Here is a 21,500-nt window from a genome sequence, read left to right on the forward strand (position 1 = left end):
GGTGTTTGGTTTGGTAACTTCCCTTCCTTTACCTGCCTGCTATGGACAGGGAAGCAGAAAGAAGCAAAAATGTGAGCTTTGCAGGAAGCAGGGCAGAGATCTGGTAGGGGGAGGCTCCAGCCTGCACAGCCTCAGTGGCTAAAAGGGCCTGGGCCTGGCTTCCTATCCCCAAAAGCAGGGGACCTGATGCCCAAATTCCTGCTGCTGCAGTGGCTACCTCAAGGCACCAGCTGGGGGGCAGGCTCTGGAGCCCAAGCCACACGGGGAGACGCAATATGACCAGGAGGCCTGGAGCGTGTGAGCCCTGCACAGAGGCTGCTGCTGGGGGCCTTCTTCAGTGGCCCAGCAGCTCAAGTTCCCCTGAACCAGCTTCTCCCCCTGGAGCCACCCCCCAGCGCTGCTGAGGCCCCTGACATGAGGCAGTGGGACCACCAGAGGAAGGTGCCAGCCTTAGCCCTTCCTCCCAGCCTCCTCCCCCTCCCAGGGTCTTTCCCCAGCCCCTCCCCAGTTCTACATTCCCCACATAAAAACCAGAGAGTTTGTTCTTTCAACAGGGAAAAGTCCTGTTTGTGTTACCAGCAGGGGGAGGGGGAGGAGAGGAAAGTGGGAAAGGGGGTGTGTTGGGGGGGAGATACAGAGGGCAAAAAATGAGGAGTATCGTTAGTTGGAACCAAGGGGCTGGGTTTGCACTACTGCAGAAAAAAGGACTCCGCCCCTGGAGCTGCCCTGTCCTCTCCAGAGCCCTTAGGCTGGCACCGGGGAGGCCTGAGCCCAGGCAGTGCCCAGCCAAGGGGGAGGGAAGGGCTGGGGGATGTTCTGAAAGGCTGCTGGCACCATTAGACCCTTTTTTTATCAGTGAGGGAGAGGTGGGAAAGGGGCCCTGAGTTAACCTCTTGGGTCACAGCTGCTGTAACATGTGGCAAGAAAGTTGACTAAGACCATGAAAGTTGACTATGGAGTTGTCACGTTGCTGAATTGGAGGGAAGCAGCCAGATCGCTGCTGCACCCCTGGGTGGGGGTGTTGGCCCCAGAAATTGGTATGGGGGGATTGAATGGGGATTGAATTGTTTGTTGATCTTATGTACGCTATTTATGTGAATGTATAATGTCTGTGTGTGTAGGTAGGAATCTGTAATCTGTGTGGAAGCTGAATATTTCTGTGAATGTGGTTAAGCATTGCTATGGACAGGCTGAGTAGCAAAGCCCTGTGGAACAATGGCCCTTGATGGCCCAAAGACACACCTAAAGCAGGAGGGCGGAGACCCAAGGGCTGCCAGCAGAGAGAGGCTGAGGACCAGGTGACCGGCTGAGACCAGAAGAGGCCAGGAAGGGGGTATAAAGAGGCCATGTGGTCGAGGCCATTTTGGTTCTCAGCTCAGCACTTCATCCCAGAGGCAGCACTGCAGGGACTGAAGAGCCCGGAAGACCTGTGGACCCATCCTGATCGTAGGATGTGCAATAAGGACTTTTAAACCAGCAGCTGCAACATCTCTGCTAGAGCCTGCATCGAGAACTGGGAGATTCGGTGCATGTAACGTACTGTACTTTAATAACCTTACTCTCAGGCTTTTCTTTCTTGTAATAATAAACCTTTAGATATAGATTCTAAAGGATTGGCCCAGCGTGATTTGTGGGCAAGGTCCAGAGGGTAAATTGACCAGGGATCTGTGGCTGGTTTCTTGGAACCGGACAGAACTTGTTCGGGGTAGGTGGGATTGGGTGCTAGGACCCCCCACCTGTGTATAGGCCCGGGGCCATCTGGGGCACAGATATTGCTGGGGTGTCGGAGGGGTTTTGCTCGGGAGGCTTCAGGCAGGCTGCTGAAGCGCTCTGTGGGACTGGTTTGTGGCCTGTGTGGAAAGGTCACAAATCGGGGGCTGTAAGAAGTCCCGGATTCAAGCAATTCGCCCTGAGCGGACGCCCTCAGCTGTGCCCAGACACGGCCCGGACTGTCACAGGAGTTGTTTGGTAAAAATTGCTGGGGGCTTCCCTGACTGGGAATCAAACCCAGGCCACAGCAGTGAACGTGCTGGATCCTAACCACTAGACCATCAGGTACACATAAAACATGTCTCCTTGTTCACCTACACTAGCCTTTCACAGGCCATTTAATGTCCACTTCAGGATGGGGGGGAGGGTTCATTCTCCCTTTCCCAGAGGGGACAAGAACAGCCAAATAGAACATCAAAGCAGCCAGACTGGGCCATGCCAGTTTGCCAGACCAAATAACTAGCCCCCCCGCTCTGGAGTCTCTGCCTCTCATGGGCCTTCTCATCCTCAGGCTCCGCTTTTTCTCCAGAAAGACCCTGCTCTGCTACAGTTACCTCCCTCCGGCTGTCACTCCTAGAGCAAAATGCATCCCTTCATTCTGACTTTGTACATCTGGGGTTTTAGCACTCAGAACTGCACCTAACACCAGCATTGGCTAGTGAGGGGTCTGAACAACTTCTGCAGAGAGGGAGAGAGAGAGAGCCACTGTGGAGCATCCTTGCCAACTGTCTCAGAAAGCAGAGGAATGTAAATTCTTTGTCAGGTGGGACAGTGCCAGAGACAGAAATTCACCTTCTAACTGTCCCTTCTTCAACTTTAGCTCCTGATTAAGCCCCTTTGAAGAAGCCAGATACACAGGAAGGGCTGATCACACCCCTCTGAAAATCAGCTTTCCATGGGTATCGGTAGCTGGCTCCAAGTCATGGGACTTGACATCTCGTCTCCCTCCCGAAACCAGGGAAGTGTCTCCCACCGCTGCAGCCTCCTGAGGCTCTATGGCCGTGTCTGTACAGCAGGGACAGCAACACTCACAGCCCCACAGGAGGGCCCCTGGCCTAGCAATGTGGCCCCCTGAGCAGCCTCTGATGTTCCCTGCATGAGCCCTAGAACCAGCCCTGAGTGACGGAGGCAGGGAGAGCAGCTCACACATGCCAAGGGGCTGGCCAGGGGCAGGACATGAGCCTGCAAGGCAGCAGTAACATCACAAGAAACTTTTGCAGCACCTCAGCTCATTGGTTGGGAGGCAGTGACCTCACAGAGGGACCATGGCAACAGCCAGGTGGGACAGGCTGCAGGGCCAGGGCATCTCAGAGACCCCCATGGCCTGGCTGCCTGGAGCCTCCTTTGTGAGGTTTCCCCTTAAGGGCAGAAGGGATTGAGGGTCCCAGCTGGGAGTGTCTCTGTGGAGCAGGCAGGGTTGCAGGAGAGGCTGGCACTGAACCTCTGAGGGAGGCAAGAGGAAGGGCTGCAAACACCCGATGAGAATGGGATTTGAACCCATGCGCGCAGAGCACAATGGATTAGCAGTCCATCACCTTAACCACTCGGCCACCTCATCTAAGCTGTTACAATTTGCTTCAAATCACCTGAAGTCAGCACTTCAGGGAACCTTTCTGCCACTTGCTGACTGGCCAGGGACACCCAGGGCGGGATGGTTTTGGCTTTTCACAATGTTCCCTGGGCTGTTGTACAAAGCTCAGTGCTCGTAACAAACCCAAACAGCCCCTGGCTACATCTACCCTGTTTTGTGCAAAAGGTCTTGCCCAACAGTGTGTCCACACTGCCATGGGCTGTTGCACAAGAGAAGTGCTTTTCTGTAAAAGCAGCCATGGCAGTGTGGACGGTCTCCTGCGCAGGAAAGCTCTGACAGGCATTTTAGATATTTGGCTTTCTTGAGCAAGAAACCCGTTGCCCGTCCACACTGCCTCCTTGTGGGCGAGTTCTTGCACAAGAGGGCTTATTACTCGTGGGGAGAGCAATAACTTCTGTGCAAGAAGCCCTGTTGTCTGATGCTGCACTATAAATTTACTTGCGCAAAAATGTGCCTTCAGTGTAGACGCTCTGCAAGATTTTACACAAGAGCAGTTGCTCTTGCACAAAAAGCCTGCAGTGTAGACGTAGCCCTGCAGTGTAAACACAGCCTGAGAGACACGAGGAAATGAAGTGGCCAGAGCCTCCCCCCAGCAGGCTGGCCCTCAACAGGACGGTCACGTCTACACATCACCCTCACCTCGAAGTGAGCTGTGCAGTGTGAGTGGGCTGCCCGGGACCCCAGGGGAAGGTCTGTGGGGAGTTTCCAAGGCAACAACAACTACAAAGTTCCATAATCTACACTCATGTGACTGTGATTTATTCCTCCACTAGCAAGTGTCTCTGAAGGGATGAGAAATGCAGGGCCCAGGTGCAGGGAGCCGGGTCACATTCTCCTGCCTGAGTCTCAATCCTGGCTGAAGCCTGGCTACAGAGAGAAGAGGCCAGTGCAAACAGCCCCATGGCAGCGAGGGAGTCAGTAGGTAAGTGGGTGGGTGGAGCAGGGAGCTGGAGGCAGAGTTCAGCTCTAACTCACTAGGGGTGCATCCCATAGTTCAAAATAATCAATGCGCCTACAGGCAGTCCCCGGGTTACGTACAAGATAGGGACTGTAGGTTTGTTCTTAAGTTGAATCTGTATGTAAGTCGGAACTGACGTCCAGATTCAGCTGCTGCTGAAACTGATCAGTTTCAACAGTGGCTGAATCTGGATGCCAGTTCTGACTTACATACAGATTCAAGGTAAGAACCCCAGGCATCCCCAAGTCAGCTGCTGCTGAAACTGATCAGCGGCTGATTCCAGGAAGCCCGGAGCAGGGGCTTCCTGTAGTCAGCCACTGGTCATTTTCAGCAGCTGCTGACTTGGGGACACCTGGGGCAGAGCAGCCGGGGTGCTGCTGGGTTGGTCCAGTGGCGCCCAGAGCGGCGCTACGGGACCAACCGGCAGCGCCCCAGCTGCTGTACCACAGGCGTCCGGAGCAAAGCCGCGGAGCACGGGGGCAGCAGGACAGCCCAGACGCGCTCTGGCTATCCTGCTGCCCTTGGGCTCCGTGGCTTTGCTCTGCTTGGCTCCCCGTCCCCCTGGTCTGCAGACCGGGGGGAGGGGGAGCAGAGCAGAGCAGAGCAAAGCCGCGGAACACGCGGCCAGCAGACAGCCCAGACGCATCTGCTCTGCTCTGCTCTGCATCTGCTGGGCTGTCAGCTGGCCGCGTGTTCCGCCGCTTTGCTTCCTCTCCCTGGTCTGCTGGAGACCAGGGAGAGGAAGGGCCCCGTTCGTAACTGCGGATCCGACATAAGTTGGATCCGCGTAACTCGGGGACTGCCTGTATTTTGAAATAGCTTATTTTGTAATTTGGGGCTGGCTACACAGCACTTCGAAATAAATCCGCATGCAGGGACGTCAGAATAGCGAGCCTGTTATAGCTTGAAATAAGGGGCTTGCTCTTAAGACGCGTCAGTGTGATATGAGCACCACGTCCTAAACCTCCGAGCTAGCCGACCCACAGGTGTGAGTCTCACAAGTAGCACTCGCAGGGATGTTGTGAGCTCTGGAACAAGGTGGGTGAGGCAGTAAAGCCTTTTGCAGGCAGGGGAATTAGCTCAAGTGGTAGAGCGCTCGCTTAGCATGCGAGAGGCAGTGGGATCGATGCCCACATTCTCCAATTACAGCTCTCTCCTTTAATTTCAATGGCCCCCTCCCTCTTCCTACCTCCTCTCCCAAAAGAGACACACCCCCCAGCAATTGCCATGCTGCAAAGCAGAGAGTGGAGATATCCAACTCACCAGCCCATGAGGCTCTGGGGTGCAATGGAAAGCATGTTGGACTTCTAAGCTGTAGTGGTTAATGTGAGTCCAGCAAGACATTCAAAGATTGTGGGTTCAAGTCCCACCAGAGTCACTTTAGCTGCTTCCTAATTTCCAGGATGCAGCTTTTACAGACCAGTCAATCCTTAGGCTGACACTGGGGTGGGCAGGCATCCAGGCAATTCCCAGCAGACCCCAGTAAGGATGGAGGGAAGGGCTGGTCCTTGGGGTTAGGGCTGGGGGTTGTTCTGACAGGACCATTTTGTCCCTCCCTGTCTCCTACTAGTGCTGAGCAACACTCAGGCTGTGACACGGCTGCCAAACACCCTGGACAGTTAATAATGAGCCAGACGGGTTTGTTGGCAGCTCAGTGTGCGGAGCCTTAGATGAAACATTTAAAGGTCCCTGGCTCAATCCCAGGCTTTGCCATGTCTCTGGGTGCAGCAGGGCCCTCTCTGCTCCCCTTATGCTCGTGCCCTGTCACATCCCCTCATCCATCCTGGCAGCAGCCCATCTTTGCTTCTAAACCTCCCTCAGATTGGCTGCTTCTGCTTCCTTGGCTAAAGTCCCTCCCCCTGTGCGTGTGGCTGGCAGGGATTGCTAGAGGGATCCATTTACATGTAGCTTCACTGAAACCCCCCTCATTGGCCTGCGCCCAGGTCAGTCCATGTGTGTTAAAGGGCCTCAGGGAGCACAGAGCAGAGGGATCCCCTCAACACACACACACAGTCCCAGCCCCAAGCCTCTCCCAGATCCTGTGCCCTGACTTCTCTACCTTCCACATCCTCACCCCTGCCCTGAGCCCCCCCCACTCTCACACACTCCCCAAATCCCTGCCTTGAGCCTCCCACATTCCACATTTTAATTTCTTACAGGTACTGTCCTATCACAACCCCTCCCCCCACTTCCTGCCTTGAGCCTCCCCCTCCCTCCTGCCCAGCCCAAGGGGTGGTGCCCAATAGAACAGGCCCTGTAAGAAATGTGTCACTTTCACCCCTGGGAGCAGCTCAGCCAGGCAAAGGGGCTGCCTGGGGCAGGACATTAGCCCTGGAGGGCAGGGGTGGGTGTGGCAGTGACATCACAAGGGTCTTTTGCAGCCCCTCAGCTTATTGGCTAATGGAGGCTGGGAGGTGATGACCTCACAGAGAGTCCATGACAATGGCCAGGTGGGACAGGCTGCAGGGCAGGGGCCATCTCAGAGACCCCCCCCCCCCCCCATGGCTTTGCTGCAGGGAGTCTCCTTGAGATCTGCCCTTGAGGCCTTTTTGGAGCCTTCTCCTTTCCCACGACTAACTGACCTAGAAGGCCGACGTCTCTGTGGAGAAGGGAAGAGCTTCCAAGAAGACCATTGTGCATAAAGCAGGGGAATTAGCTCAAGTGGGAGAGCACTTGCTTTGCATGTGAGAGGTAGTGGGATCAATGCCCACGTTCCCCAATGAGGGGAGAAATTTCCAATTTTTCTTTTTGCCAGCCAGGGGTCTAAGTGGCTCCAGTAGCCCCCCCCCCAACCCCGGCCCCCACTTCCTACTTGCTCTCCCCAAAAGCCAGCCACGTTGGGGCAGAGAGCTGCTGGACACCAACCCTCCTGGGCCAGACAGTGGCAGAAGCACTGGCGGCAGGTTGCAGGTGGGGCAGAATTAGCTGCGTTGGAAAAGTGCTGCCTTTGCGCATGAGAGGTAGCAGGATTCACTCCCATCTTCTCCCACCGGCTCTCTGGTGCTGAGGGGCCAGCCCCTTTCCTGCCGCCCCAACTCTTATTCCCACAATGCGCTTTGTGCAGGGGCCGCTGGTCTTTCTGCCAAGGTGCGTGGCTGGGAGCCAGGACTCAGGACCCTTCCTAAAATATACAAATCCCCGCCCCCCACGACCCTCTGTTCCACTCACACTGTCTGGCTGCTGCCCACATGGAGCTCAGGGGCCAGGTGGGTGACTTGCCTTGCAGCTGTGACAGCATCAGACCCCTGCCACCCGCCTGCTCAGTGTGGAGACCGAGACCAAGCCCAAGGGTGGCACCTGGGATGTGAGTTACACAAAAGCCTCTTGTCTCTTGTTCCTTGTCCAGTTCCCAACATTGGCTCCAGATGACAATTTCTGTGGGGGTGTAGCTCAGTGGTAGAGTGTTTGACTGCAGATCAAGTGGTCCTTGGTTCAAACCCAACTGCCCCCTTGGAAAATTTCCTTCTAATGGAAATATTTTCCTTTCCAGTTCCATCACACTCTGGCTTTACATTGCTTGAGGTTCTTGACATTAATAAGAACCCTTAATGCAGAGCTACTCAACTTTGGAAGCCCTGGTGGCCACAATGAATGGCATTTCACCAGGATGGACAGGGCAGGTGTCCTGAGCTGGTGTATTCTAGAAGCTGGGAATGGGTGACGGGAGGGATCACTTAACAAATGTCTGTCCTGAGGATTCCCACTGGGCAATGAGATTGGCTGCTGTTGTGAGACAGGATCCTGGGCTAGTTGGGCAGCTGGCATGGCCCCGTCTGGCTGCTTTGATGTTCTGTTTGGTTTCTGTTCTTGTCCCCTCTGGGCAATGGAAAATGGACCCATGTCCTGAAGGGGACAGAAAGTGGCCTGTGAAAGGCTAGTGTAGGTAAGGAAAGCGCCATCTTCATGTGTCCCTGGTGGTCTAGTGGTTAGGATTCAGCACTTTCACTGCTGAGGCCTGGGTTCAATTCCCAGTCAGGGAAACCAGCCTCAGTTTTCACTTGACATCTGCCTACTCATTCATCTTACCTCATTGTTACAGCAGCTGTGACCCAAGAGGTTCACTCAGGGCTCCTTTCCCACCTCTCCCTCACTGCCAAGACAGCACCTGCCATTTTCACAAGCCCTTCAGAAGGGGCAGAGCTGGTGACTCAAACTGCCCCTCCCCTCTCCCATGTGGGCAGCCCTGCAGGAAGCTCTGTGGCACACACAGCACTAGCCCAGCGCAGTGTCAGGTCGGCACAAGATCCATTGGTTCAGTTTGGTTGTTGAAGGAGACAACCCAGAACTGGCTCCAGCCCCCACTCAGTAACCTGGGGAAATGACCCACCAGGCCTTGGCCCCTCGGAGAGGCAACGATTCCCCACTGGCCAGAGCAGAGCCTCCCTCTGACACAGTCATGGAGCCTTCTCCCCCTGGTCCTGCCTCCCCCTTCACTCAGCTCTCACTGCTCGGTGCTGCCAGGGAGGGGCCTCACTGCGAGAGCCGCCTGGGCAGGTTACTGCCACAAAGACACGTCCCAGAGCAGGACGGATGCTCAGACCGACACTGAGTGTTGCTCAGCGCTGGGGTGAGACAGGGAAGGACAAAAGGGTCTAAGGGTGCCTACAGCCTTTCAGAACGGCCCCACCCCCAAGTACCAACCCTGCTCAGGATCCCCAAGGGCACTGACACAGACTCCCTGGCACAGGACAATCCCAGGCCTCGGTTCTGTCGGCCAGCGGTTTACCCTCTTCTGTTTCCTGTCAGCTCCCTGTAAAATACCTCACAACGGTAGGTGAGGGTGAGTAGGAATATACCCAGCTGTGCTGTAGAGCGGCTGTTAGGTGGGGAAAGAGAGGTGCTCCCTTTGCCTCCTGAGCAACAAGCAACTCACACATTTAAGAAAACTGCGGGTGAAAATTTTTATACACTTGTCATGATGGCCAAGTGGTCTAAGGTGCCAAACTCAAGGTTATGTCTTTCCCTCAGTTGGGTGTTCTGGTTTCTGACTGGAAACGTGGGTTCAAATCCCACTCCTAACATGTCTTCCTTTTTATATCTAGAGAAGTGACCTCATTTCAATGACTCCCCTGACATTGCAGGAGCCCTTGCTCAGCATTTCTCTGAGGCTGCATCTACACGGCAGCGTTCCTTGGCAATAACGACCATTATACTGCAATAACAATGGGAGCGTCTACACAGCAATTCCATTATTCCGACGTCTGTAACGCTCCATCCAGACCAGTGGTCTGAGGAGACAGGAGGTTCCCAGGCTGCAGACAGCCAAGCCCACAGGCAAAGACAAAGTGTAGTCGTTGGGACTTCAGCCCAGCAGGGTCTCTGTGTGGCTCCCAGACCTTTTGTTTCCCGTTTCCAGGGGCACACATTCAGCAACACTCACAGGCCCCACAGCAGGGGTCTGGTTTGATGCTTCACCCCACAGCCCAGCAACGAGCCCCCAAACTTCCCCTGTTCTAAGAGCCCTGTTTGCTGTGTGAATTTTGTGTGGCTGGTGACATCACGCCTGGGCATTGGGATTATCTGCCAGTTCCCCTGGCCCTGGGGCTTTGCTGTCTTCACATCTGTGATGGCTGAGTGGTCAAGGTGTTGGACTAGAAATCCAATAGGGTTTCCCTGAAAAAGTTCTAAGCCTGCTCATAGCGAGGCCTGTGCTTTGGTCACTCCCCCTGCTAGTGTAACCCTTCTGCCAGGTAGTGCTGGCAGCAGCCAGGCCTGGGTTTGATGTCTAGGGGTTTCTCTTCATTCATCTCACACAAAACTGGCTTGAGCCCCCACCCAGCAGCCTGGGAAATCCCCCCCCCCCCCCCGTGAGTACCTCGGTGAGGCGATGTTTCCCCATTCGCCAGCACAGAGTCTGAATGTAGAAAAGAAACTTTTAATGAAAGAGGGTGAGAAGTAACGTGGCATTCGCCTGGGAAAATACCACAAGCAGGGTTCAGAACCAACCCACAAATAAGTCTCGGCTCAAGTGGCTTGAGCAATGTCCTTTGCCAGTAATGTAAGTCCAGCAATGTACGTGTCCCACTCACGTGCCCAAACTTTCTCTGTACCCCACTCCCAGTTGCTGCCCTTGCTCAGGGCAGATAAGAGCTCAGGCGTGATTTTCAGAGTTCACCTCCCACTCTTGGAGGGAGTGGGCATAGGAGGCATCTCACCCACTCCGTTGGCCACCCGCCACTGCTCCTACTGGCTTGCCGCCAGCTACTCCCACCAGCTACCCTGCTGGCCACCTGCCACTGTTCCTACTGGCCACCCACCAACTACCTGCTCTTGCCCCTACCGTTCACCCTGCTGGCTGCTTCCTCCTGCCAGCTGCTGCTTCTATGATCGGGATCGGTCTGGCTCTGGGATAAACCCAGTGATTTCTGCTCTTTGTCAGTTTCCTTGGTGATTTCAGCTCTTGGCCCCCCCACCTAGGCTAGACAAAAGATTCCAGCCCCCACTGGAATACTATTTCAAAATAACAAAGAGATTCCTTAAGGAGTCTGTTTTAGGTCTATCCTTAGAATGGGTAGTGGGGGAGGGAGAGGCAGAATGAACCCGTCTCATAGCTCATGGCTGGAGGACATGTGGCCTGCTGGTTCACGCTCCTTCCCCCCACACCCAGAGTCCACTCCACTTGAGTCTGGAAGGGGAAGGCTCGTCCATCCCAGACTTTTTTCAATGACAGTGTCTCTCCTGCAAGCACTGGTGTCATATTTTACAATTCCTACACTTAGAGATACAATGGTTTGTGACCCCACCACAGCCAAATTAGTTACAATACTCCACATTCCATTCTCACAACCAATCCTCTATAAGGCCTATAGCACTGGCTGAACTGGATTTACATAGCCACAGCCCGGATTCCTTTCCCAGCCCAGTATGAGCTGTATTTACAAATCAATAGTTGAGTATCTTGCAGGGCTAAACAACTGAAGGAGTGTGCCCACACCTAGGACTGCTCTCCCCTTTCAGCTGGCTGTATTGGAAGCAGTGGTTGAGACCCTGTTTACTTCTGTAGTGTAGACGTACCCTGAGCGAGTGGGAGTGATACGGGGGAGCAGCTCAAACATGCCAAAGGGTTGGCCAGGAGCAGGACATGAGCCCTGCAAGGCAGCAGTGACATCATAAGCACCGTGTGCAGCACCTCAGCTTATTGGTTAGGAGGCAGTGACCTCACAGAGGGTCCAAGACAACAGCCAGGTGGGACAGGGGCAATCTGAGAATACACACTACAGGGTGTTTGAGCTGCTCCCCACGAAAAGCGGTGAGAGGGAGCCCTTGGGGGTGGGATCCACTTGTGCCTGTTGTTCAGGGTTAAATAAGATCTCCCCCAGGAGGTTGCCTGTTCCCTTCTCACCTTCAATTGGCTGGGAATCAAATCAAGCAATGGGCAGCAAACGCCAGGCACTGTCATGGTCTGGGCCACAGATAAAGACCCTCTTGGAGCTGTGGTCCCAGGAGGAGTCTCTGCAGGCCCTGCAGTCCATGCGGAGGAATGTGGACATTTATGCCGAATGGCCAAAGGTCTTACAAAGAAAGGCCACCTCCCTCCTACCCCCGCATCCTAGAACAAGTCAGAGCCAAGGTCAAGGAATTGCGGCAGGGGGATGTGAGGGAAGCTCACTGTGAAATCAGACGAGAGACAGACACTGTCAGTAAACACTCATATCAGAAACGCTCCTCTGGATGCTGGGCCCACCAGAGCCGTGTGCTGCTGCCATCTGCCTGCTCCTTGGACGTCTTCCCATTGCAGAGTGCGCGCCGAGCCAGACTGTGACTAGACAGCCCCTCTCTGGGCACCCAGGGGCTATGTCTACGCTGCAGGCTTCTTGCTCAAGAATGGCCGTTCTTGCGCAAAAACTTGACAAGCATCTACACTGCATGCACGTTCTTGAGCAACTAAATTTACAGCAAAACGTAGGAAAAGAGGGCTTCTTGGGCAAGAGTTATTCCTCTCCCCATGAGGAATAAACCCTCTTGTGCAAGAGTTCTTCCACAAGAAGGTAGTATGAACGGGCAACAGTTTTTTTGTGTGCAAGAAACCCCTATGGCTAAAATGGCCATTAGAGATTTCTTGCACAAGAGAGCGTGAACACTGCCTCGGACATTCTTGGCCAAAAGCACATGGCAGTGTGGACGTGCTCTTGCACAAGACGTTTTGCACAAGAACTCTTGCACAAAACAGTTCTTGAGCAAGAAGTCTGCAGGGTAGATGTAGCCAGGGGTTGTTTGGGTTTCTTACCAGCACTGAGCTTTGTACAACAGCCCGGGGAACATTGTGAAAAGCCAAAACCTTCCAGCCCTGGGTGTCCTCGGCCAGCCAGCAAGTGGCACAAAGGTTTCTGGTAGTGCTGGCTTGGGGTAGGTTGAAACAAACCCCCCAAAGCTCAGATGAGGTGGCCGAGTGGTTAAGGTGCTGGATTGTTAATCCACTGTGCTCTGCAGGCATGGGTTCAAATCCCATCCTCATTGGATGTTTGTTGCCTTTTCTCTTGCTTCTCCCAGATCTCTCTTCAGTTCAGTGCCAGCCCCTCCTGTAACCCTGCCTGCCCCAGCCCCTCCCGCTGCAGCCTGGGGAAAGGGGAAATCTCCACAGAGACACTCCCAGCTAAGACCCTCCATCCCTTCTGCCCTCAAGGGGAAACCTCACAAAGGAGATTCCAGGCAGCCAGGCCATGGGGGTCTCTGAGATGCCCCATCCCTGCAGCCTGTCCCACCTGGCTGTTGCCATGGACCCTCTGTGAGGTCACTGCTTCCCAGCCAATGAGCTGAGGTGCTGTAAAAGTTCCTTGTGATGTCACTGCTGCCTTGCAGGCTCATGTCCTGCCCCTGGCCAGCCCCTTGGCATGTGTGAGCTGCTCCCCCTCTGCCCCCGTCACTCAGGGCTGGTTCTGGGGCTCACGCAGGGAACATCAGAGGCTGCTCAGGGTGCCACATGCCCCCAAGGTCACCTTTTAAATGTCAGGGCAAGCCAGGATCTATCCTGTCCCTTCCCCAAGACCCCACCCCTTTGCTGAGCCCCTGCCCTCCCCAAACCTTTCCATGGACTCTTGGTTACTAATGGACACTCGCCACTAATGACATAATCACACCCCAGCCATTTTGCTAGGGCTGCAGCTAGGGAGAAAAGTTTAATTTAAATCATTAAATGATTAAGCATTTGAACTGTCTCATGTTAGTTGATCAAACTTCATTTTAAATAAAGGAAAACATTATGGCCGGAACAAAAGGTTTCAGTGAGCCACACCCCTAGAGATTCTGGAACAGAGAAGACACATGAGAAGAACCCAACTTTCTTCCTTTTGCTGAGACATGGGTGGATCTAGCTCAGGTTTCACTCAGGGGGTCTGTCTGCATGTGAAGTACCTGTGACAACCCCTGTGCTCCTCTGCCCCTCACTAACGTCATCTACTTGGGGGAGAAGTTGCCCTGAGACTTGCAAAAGGAACAACCTGGATAAACTAGCATTGTTTGTGCACCCTTCAATAGCTCAGCTGGCAGAGTGCAGGACTGTAGTGTGTGTTTGGCCAGTGATCCTTAGGTCGCCGGTTCAACTCCGGCTTGAAGGGGCCATTCTTTTCCCTCCGGCATGGCCTTAGCAGAAAGCAACCAAGGTGGTTACCTTGGGTCCATGTCTTCAGAGTGCTGCACTTCAATTGACAAAAGGATTGTGGGGATGAGCTGCCAATCACATTTCTTGGGCTGTGCAGGTTCTGTCCACACACAAAAGTTGTTTTGGAACAATGGCCGTTATTCCACAGTAACAATGCAAGAGTCTACACAGCAATTCCGTTAGTTTGAAATAATTCTGAAGTAACAGACGGCTTATTCCGACTTCTGCAAAACCGTTCTTGGGCAAGAAGCCTGCCGTGTAGATGGAGCCTAAAGTTTTTCATATTTTTTGTTTTAAAAATAGTTCAAACAGTTGTTCAACGTGCCCCAGGCCTGGAATTGTGCTGCAGCCGCCTCCCTTGCAACGGCAGCTCCATGTGCACTGGCCTTCTGTCTGGGTGCTGGCAGGGGCTGAGAGGTGGCAGGTACCGATGGGTAACAGGTGCCAAGGCGCATACAGAGACGCCAGCGCCTGCATCTCTGCAAGTGACCTCACTGTGCACACCTCAGCTTTTAGGAAACACTCTCCTCCTGTCTGCGCCTAACACCAGTGTCACTGTCTGCTCCTGCGGGGTCCTGTCTGGGGGAAATGGCAGTTCCAGGGGACACTTGCCCAGTGTTGAAACATCTCACAGGTAACATGGCAAAGAGGAAGCCAAAGAGACTCTACATCTACCAGGAAACATCACAACTGTCAACCCAGGTGGGACTTGAATCCACAATCCCTGGTTTAAGAAACCATTGCTTTGTCCATTAAGCTGCTGGGGCACACTAAAGATAACAGAGACAGAAATTCCCTCTTCCAAATGCACATTCCTCAATTTTTAGGTGCCATATTCAAGCCCTTGGAAGGAGCCAGAAACACAGGGGGGGCTGATCACACCCCTCTGAAAACCAACTCTCAGGAGGCACCTCCAGCTGCCCCCAGAGTGTGGGTCACCCCACACTCGCCATGGGTGAAACTCAACACCTTGACATCTCATCTCCCTCCCAAAACCAGGGGCTTGTCTCCCACAGCCTCAGCCTCCACAGGGAGCCGCACTGGTGCTCACTGCTCCTGGGGAAGGGAGCGGGTCCCACAGGGTCTGGGGCTGGTGGGGAATGGGCAGTTGTCACTGAAGGGGAAGGATAAAACGCAGCCACATTCCAAGGGCAGGGAGAGCGGCTGGGGCTGGGCTGGTGGCACCGTGGGATGTCCCTGGGGGAGCTCTGCAATGTGACCCTGGCTCCCAAGGCAGCAAGTGCAGAATCCCCATTGGCAAGTGCAGGACGCTCCGACCGGCCTGGTTTAAATCCGTCTGACGGGCTGGACGACCCCGATGCTGGAGTGTCAGAGCCCCTGTCAACCAGCCTGTGTTTGTCCCCAGGCAGGAAAGGACCCACGCTCTCAGCAGGGAGTTACAGGCACGTCTCTCGCACCCAGAGCACTGGGACGACCATGGAGAAGGACTCACTGGCCCATGTGTGGTACCCAGGGACTTACAGTGGGAGTCAGAGCCCTGCCTGGCCAGTGCCAGTCATCTCTGCACCAGCTCCAGGTTTCTGGTTTCCTTCTCCCTAACGAACCTCCCCAATCAGCCTTTTCCTGAACCAGCAGTTCCATGGGTGGCCAGGGGAGGCCTCTTCTATGTCCCAGAAGGACATAGGAAAATGTGAGCAAGGTACCACTGGGAGTTGAACCCAGGATCTCCTGTTTACTAGGCAGGTGCTTTAGCCAGCTAAGCCATGGTGCCCTCTGCAGGGCAGTACCTAAAACTGTTCTACAGACAACACCTTTGACTCCCAAAGTGCAGCCAATCCCCATTTCCCTCCAGCCCTGGTGGTGTCTGGCTCCCTGGGCACAGAAGGCTACAGCTCAGTGGGCAGAGGCTCTAACATACCCATCTCCCCCAGCCGCTGGGACTGGGGAGTTGGCCTTGAGATTTAGTGTTGCTGGGGGGAGGGATAAATGCAGCAAACACTGATCATCTGGATTGTAAACCCCTGGGTCTCACAGTTTGGGTTGGAGTACTTAGATGGGGGCCCGGCCTCCTTTGGTTTGTTCCCTTCCTGAGGGCACAGAATTAAGAGGGAATTCCTTTGCACTGTAGGAATCTGAGTTGGCCAAAGAGCAAGTAACAAATTTTTTGTTCACCTGTAAGTACAGTAGTGATGGCCAAGCAGGGAAATCTGAAAGTGTTTCCCTGTGCAGGCTTGAATCCTGCTTGCAGTGAGGCCTGTGTTTTGGTCGCACTCCTAACAAGGGCAACAAGCTTGACTGCCAGCTGTTTGCACATCTGGACCCAGAAATATCCTGAGCCTTGGTTCTGCTGGCCAGTTTCTTTTCAGCTCACTGCAAACTGCCTCCCAGCTGTAGGTGAGGCTGAGTGTGCATGAAACCAGCGGTGCCTGACCAATGTGTCTGCTTTTCCTACCATCCCTCAATATGTACCTGGAGTCGGCTTCCTGCAGATGAGCTTGGCCTTGTCCCCACAGCAGGAAGCCAAAGGGAGCAAAGAGCAGAAGTGCAGGATGCTGGTGGGGTGCCCTCTGGGTTTGATTTAGTGAGTCTTAGTTAGACTGGCTGAATCAAGTTCCAGAAGATTGATCACAGCAATTCCTCTCCAGCTGGACGTGGTTCTTGTTCTTCTGTACAGAACAGCCAGTGGGCGTTCAGCTCTCAGCCTTGCTCAACTGATGGGAATAGAAACCAGATACCCAGCAGGTTTGAACTGGTTTCAGTTGAGGGACCCGTCTGCCTGGTTTATGTGCATTGGCACAAGAACACACGAGGGGTTTGCTGACATTTTAAGAATCCCTGTGCAATAGAAATCCATGACTGACACACCTGGAGGTGCAAATGTTTCACTTAGGATAATCAACTTTTTAAGGGGGCACTTGACATTGAACCAAGGACCTTTACAATCAGCACTCAAACACTACCACTGAGTTACACCCAGCAGTGGTTGTATGGCTCAGCCCAGTGTTGGGAACTTAGCCCCTGGCAGCACTGTCTGCAGGAGCAGGTGGTACCTCGCACATATGGCCATCAGCCACTGGGCCATAAATGTCCGCATTCCACCACCTGCACTGCAGGGCCTGCGGAGACTCCTCTTTCGACCACAGCTCCAAGAGGGACTTTATCTGTGGCCCAGACCATGACAGTGCCCGGCAATTTCTGCTCTTTGCTTGTTTCTGGGCTGTCTCCCTGAAAGGCCAGAGGGGGCTTGTGCCTGTGACATGGTTCTCTGAGAGGCAGGAAATGCTCAGGCTTAGCCAAATGGCTGAGAAGCAACGCTTTACGGCAAAAAACATGAGGACAGCTCTTGGGCCAGATCCCCGGGCAATGCAGAGCAGCCAGTAATCACTCCCTAATTTTCCCACAAGGTACCGCTGCTTGCATTGGTGGTGTAGTGGTGAACATAGCTACTTTCCACTCAATTGTCCTGGCTTTAATTCCCAGCCAATGCAATGTGGGGCAAGAGCAGCAATTTTTCCTAGCAAGGTTCTACTTTAACCCCAGAAAATGGGCACAAGTGGATCCTGCAGCCAAGGTCTCCTTCTTTCTGCTTTTCGTCCTCTCTGAGAAGCAGGAATCATTCAGTCTTAGCCAAACAGCCAAGAAGCAATGCTTTACAGCAAAAAACCCAAGGACAGCTCTTGGTCCGGATCCCTGGGCCATGCAGAGCATCTTGCAGCTACTTCCCTGCCTCTCCCTTTGCTGCTTTTATACTTAACCCAAGAGCTCCAGTGGCGCAATGGATCAGTGCGCAGTACTTGTAGGAGACATGCTGAGGTTGTGAGTTCAAACCTCACCTGGAGCAGTGGTTTTTAGTCCCTGCTGGGCTGGCCCCTTCCAGTGAAAGCTGGGGGAGCTGGGATTCTAGCTCAGAGGAGAAGGGATCAGTGAAAATTCCCCCTCACGTATTATGGCCTCTTTAGAGTGAATGCTGGGTGGCCAGAATCAGAGGCCCTTAGTGAACCTCAGGACAAGGAAGCCAAAAAGCATGGAGCATGAGGACCTCCCAGCAACCACCCCAGGCCCTACTGAGGCTTGAACTCAGATGGCAAGACTCAGAGTTATGAGTGCTGCTCCGTATACCATGGGACCTAGACACTGGAGCTGGCATAGACACCTGGGATACTCAGGTCTCAGACTGGCCTCTGCTCTCCTGGCTTCCTTCCAGCTGCTTCATCTCTCACGACTCTCTGGCTATGTCTACACTGCACATTTATTTTGGAATAAGCTTAGCCAGGGGCTTTGCTGGACCCCCCCAGCAGACCAGGGGGAGAGGAGCAAAGCCGCGGAGCACGCCCGCAGCGGGACAGCCCGAGCGCGCTTGAGCTGTCCCCCTGCGGGCGTGCTCCGCGGCTTTGCTCCCCGTCTCCCTGCTCTGCCCCAGGCTTCCTGGAATCAGCCGCTGATCAGTTTCAGCAGCAGCTGACTTGGGGACGCCTGGGTTTCTTAAGTTGAATCTGTATGTAAGTCAGAACTGGCATCCAGATTCAGCTGCGATTGAAACTGATCAGTTTCAGCAGCTGCTGACACCAGTTCCGACTTACATACAGATTCAACTTAAGAACAAACCTACAGTCCCTATCTTGTACGTAACCCGGGGACTGCCTGTATTTCAAAATTGACTCAAAATAAGCTACACAATTGCATCGCTTATTCTGAGCTATGGGACACACCCCTAGTGAGTTAGAGCTCAGGTCTGCCCCCAGCTCCACCCACCCACTGCTGCCTTGCAGGCTCATGTCCTGCCCCTGGCCAGCCCCTTGGCATGTGTGAGCTGCTCTCCCTGCCCCCGTCACTCAGGGCTGGTTCTGGGGCTCAAGCTGGGAACATCAGAGGCTGCTCCGGGCGCCACATTGCTAGGCCAGGGGCCCTCCTGTGGGGCTATGAGTGTTGCTGTCCCTGCTGTACAGACAGAGCCATAGAGCCAGGGAGAGATTCACTGAACAGGCCAAGGTCACCTAGCGAGTTAGAGCCAAGATCTGCCCCCAGCTCCCTGCCCCACCCACCGACGTGCTGACTCCCTCGCTGCCATGGGGCTGTTTGCATTGGCCTCTTCTCTCTGGAACCAGGGTTAAGCCACAGCTGAGACTCTGGGTATGACGGTGGGTCTGAGTGTGTGTGGGGGGGGGGGAGCGTGTGTTCCTCTGGTTCAGCTTTTCCCTTTCTTCTACCCCAGCAATTGCCCTGTTGCAAAGCAGAGGGAGAGGATGAGGAGCTGAACTTTGGGGCTCTGTGGTATAATAGAAAGCATGTTGGCTGTTTGAGCAGTGGTGCTTGGTGTGAGTCAGACCAATCATTCAAAAGCTGTGGGTTCAAATCCCCCCACAGTCACTTTCATCTGATTTCCAGAGCAGCTTTTATAGAACAGGCTGGACCTGCCCCTGTTGCATGATGGGAGTGACAGGGAGCTTGTGATAGGACCTCTCTGGGTGCAAGAGACGTGCCTGTAACTCTAGTGTCTGGCTCTGATACTCCAACAGTGGGGCCGTCCAGCACGATTCAGACCAGGCTGGTCCAAGCCTCTTGCGCCCATCAAGGGGGATTCTGCACTTGCTGCCTTGGGAGCCAGGGACACATTGCAGAGCTCCCCCAGGGCCACCAACAGTGGTGGTTCTCTCCCTCTCTACAGAAACTGTTCAGACCCCTCACTAACAACTGCTGGTGTTAGGTGCAGATCTGAGTGCTAAAAGCTGAGGTATCCAAGGTGAGAATGAAGGGGTCCATTTTGCCCTAGAAGGCCCAGGAGTGACAGCCCAGAGGGAGGTGGCTGTAGCAGAGCAAGGTCTGTCTGGAGACAAAGTGGAGCCTGAGGATGAGAAGGCCCATGAGAGGCAGAGACTCCAGAGCAGTGGGGGGAGGGCTAGTTATTTGGTCTGGCAAATGGACAGAAAATCCCCAGGCCCTGAGCATGGTGCGGGCGAGGCCCATGGGGCAGTTTGCCTGGTGGGGTTTGGGGGGTGGAGAAGCTGGGAAGCTCTGTGAGTGGATAAGGTCCCTGGCTGAGCTGTGACACCTGCCGTGTGTGTGACTCAAACTGTCCCTCGTCCCCTTTTGTGTGTCTGTTGCGCTTCCAGCTTCTTTCCTCAGGCACGTCCATCCGGCAAAGACCCCCCCCAGGGATCTTGTATCTTCCTTTGTGCCGCTCAGCCACAGACACAGCAGAAGGGTTTTCCTGCAGCCACCGGCCCCAGCCCCTCTCTCCAGGGAACTGCAGCCCCTCGGACCAGGCAGCTGCTCCCAGCATTCAGGAGGCACCAGGCCGAGAAGAAACCATCTGACACAGTGCTGCCAGGGAGGGACCTCACTGTGAGTCACTGTTCCCGTTCCAGGAGTGGGGTGAGTTTTGTCCTGGGCACCAATATTGAGGGCGTGCGCACCTGTGTGTGTGAAAGCCCCCATGGTGCCCATTGGCTCCTGCTGGGAGGGAGGGTCCCCTGACCCCATAGCTCCTCCTGGGGAGGGGTGGATGGACCCCTGGTCCAGTATTTCCTGCTGGGGAGAAGTAGAGGTAGCCCATTCCCTATAGCTCCTGCCGGGGGGGCCCTGACCCCTTATCTCCTGATGTGGTTTCAGTTTTTCCCTGGCGGATGCTCCAGACATGAGGGATGCCAGCGCACTGGCCCAGCCCGGGCCGGCAGTGATGGTTTTTACGCATACAGGGAAATTCCCCGGCTTCTCCTCCTCACAGAGCTGCCTCCTCTCCGAGAGGCAGATGAACTGCAGGTGCGGGACAGCTCCCTGCCAGCAGGGACAGCAGCCAAGGCACCAAATATCGCTGGGTCTGCAGCCAGTGTTGGGAACTGGGCAGGGAACAGGAGGCTTTTGTGTCACACACGTCTCAGGTAGGACGGATCCTCACTGAGCCCAGACTGTGACTGGTCCTAGCCAGGAATGTGTCCGGGGCTGGTTTGTGTCACTCTCAGGCCATGTCTACACTGGGCGTAAGAGCGACGCTGCCGCGGTCGATGTTCCGGACTCTAGGGAAGACCAGCTGATTGGAACTGAGCTGTGCAGAGTCTTGTAAAGGGAAACGCAACTTCTCTGGGTATTTGCTGAGTTTTACATGAGGGTTTATCAGAAGGGACGTTGTGGGCTCTGGAACAAGAGGGGTGGGACAGGAAAACTTTTCACAGGGAGGGGAATTAGCTTGTGTGGTAGAGCGCTCACTTTGCGTGTGAGAGACAGTGGAATCGATACCCACTTTCTCCAGTGATAGATGTTTGCTGCTTCCTCTTTTCCACAGGCAGAGCCAGCCAGGAGCTAAGTGCTTCCTCAGGCCTCCTTTCCTCTTCCAGAAGGCAACGGGCTGGTTTCCGCAGTGCTGGGGGTGTCCCTTTTGCCTCACAGGGAGCAGCTTAGAGTTTACTTCCCAGTGGTCCCTTGTCCCTCCTTTATCTCTGCTGTTACAGCCTGTGATCTCTCCCATTTCTGGCCCATCCCCCAGGTGTCCATGTTGTTCACTTACCTGTGGGCTTTGGTCACCTGACCCCCTCAAACCTACTTGAAAACCTCCTCACCAGTCTGCACCCAAATACTCTTCCCTTCCTCGACAGGTGAACCCTGTCCCTGCTGAACAGCCCTTCCTG

General features: G+C 54.4%; 6 non-coding genes across 6 annotated transcripts; 4 read left to right on the forward strand and 2 right to left on the reverse strand.

Moving 5' to 3' along the window:
- Window positions 1–3,246: 3,246 nt before the first annotated feature.
- TRNAS-GCU (transfer RNA serine (anticodon GCU)) lies at window positions 3,247–3,328 on the reverse strand. Its single transcript has one exon. It is a non-coding gene; the product is annotated as a tRNA-Ser (tRNA).
- Window positions 3,329–5,388: 2,060 nt separating this feature from the next.
- On the forward strand, window positions 5,389–5,461 carry TRNAA-AGC (transfer RNA alanine (anticodon AGC)). Its single transcript has one exon. It is a non-coding gene; the product is annotated as a tRNA-Ala (tRNA).
- Window positions 5,462–7,698: 2,237 nt separating this feature from the next.
- On the forward strand, window positions 7,699–7,770 carry TRNAC-GCA (transfer RNA cysteine (anticodon GCA)). Its single transcript has one exon. It is a non-coding gene; the product is annotated as a tRNA-Cys (tRNA).
- A 457-nt stretch (window positions 7,771–8,227) lies between these two features.
- Window positions 8,228–8,299, forward strand: TRNAE-UUC (transfer RNA glutamic acid (anticodon UUC)). The gene has a single exon. It is a non-coding gene; the product is annotated as a tRNA-Glu (tRNA).
- Window positions 8,300–15,575: 7,276 nt separating this feature from the next.
- TRNAT-AGU (transfer RNA threonine (anticodon AGU)) lies at window positions 15,576–15,649 on the reverse strand. Its single transcript has one exon. It is a non-coding gene; the product is annotated as a tRNA-Thr (tRNA).
- Window positions 15,650–17,639: 1,990 nt separating this feature from the next.
- On the forward strand, window positions 17,640–17,719 carry TRNAT-UGU (transfer RNA threonine (anticodon UGU)). The gene is given in 2 exon segments: window positions 17,640–17,677; window positions 17,684–17,719. It is a non-coding gene; the product is annotated as a tRNA-Thr (tRNA).
- The last annotated feature ends 3,781 nt before the right edge of the window (window positions 17,720–21,500 follow it).

This window comes from Pelodiscus sinensis, unplaced genomic scaffold (genome assembly GCF_049634645.1).
Source record: "Pelodiscus sinensis isolate JC-2024 unplaced genomic scaffold, ASM4963464v1 ctg37, whole genome shotgun sequence".
Lineage (NCBI taxonomy): Eukaryota > Metazoa > Chordata > Testudines > Trionychidae > Pelodiscus > Pelodiscus sinensis.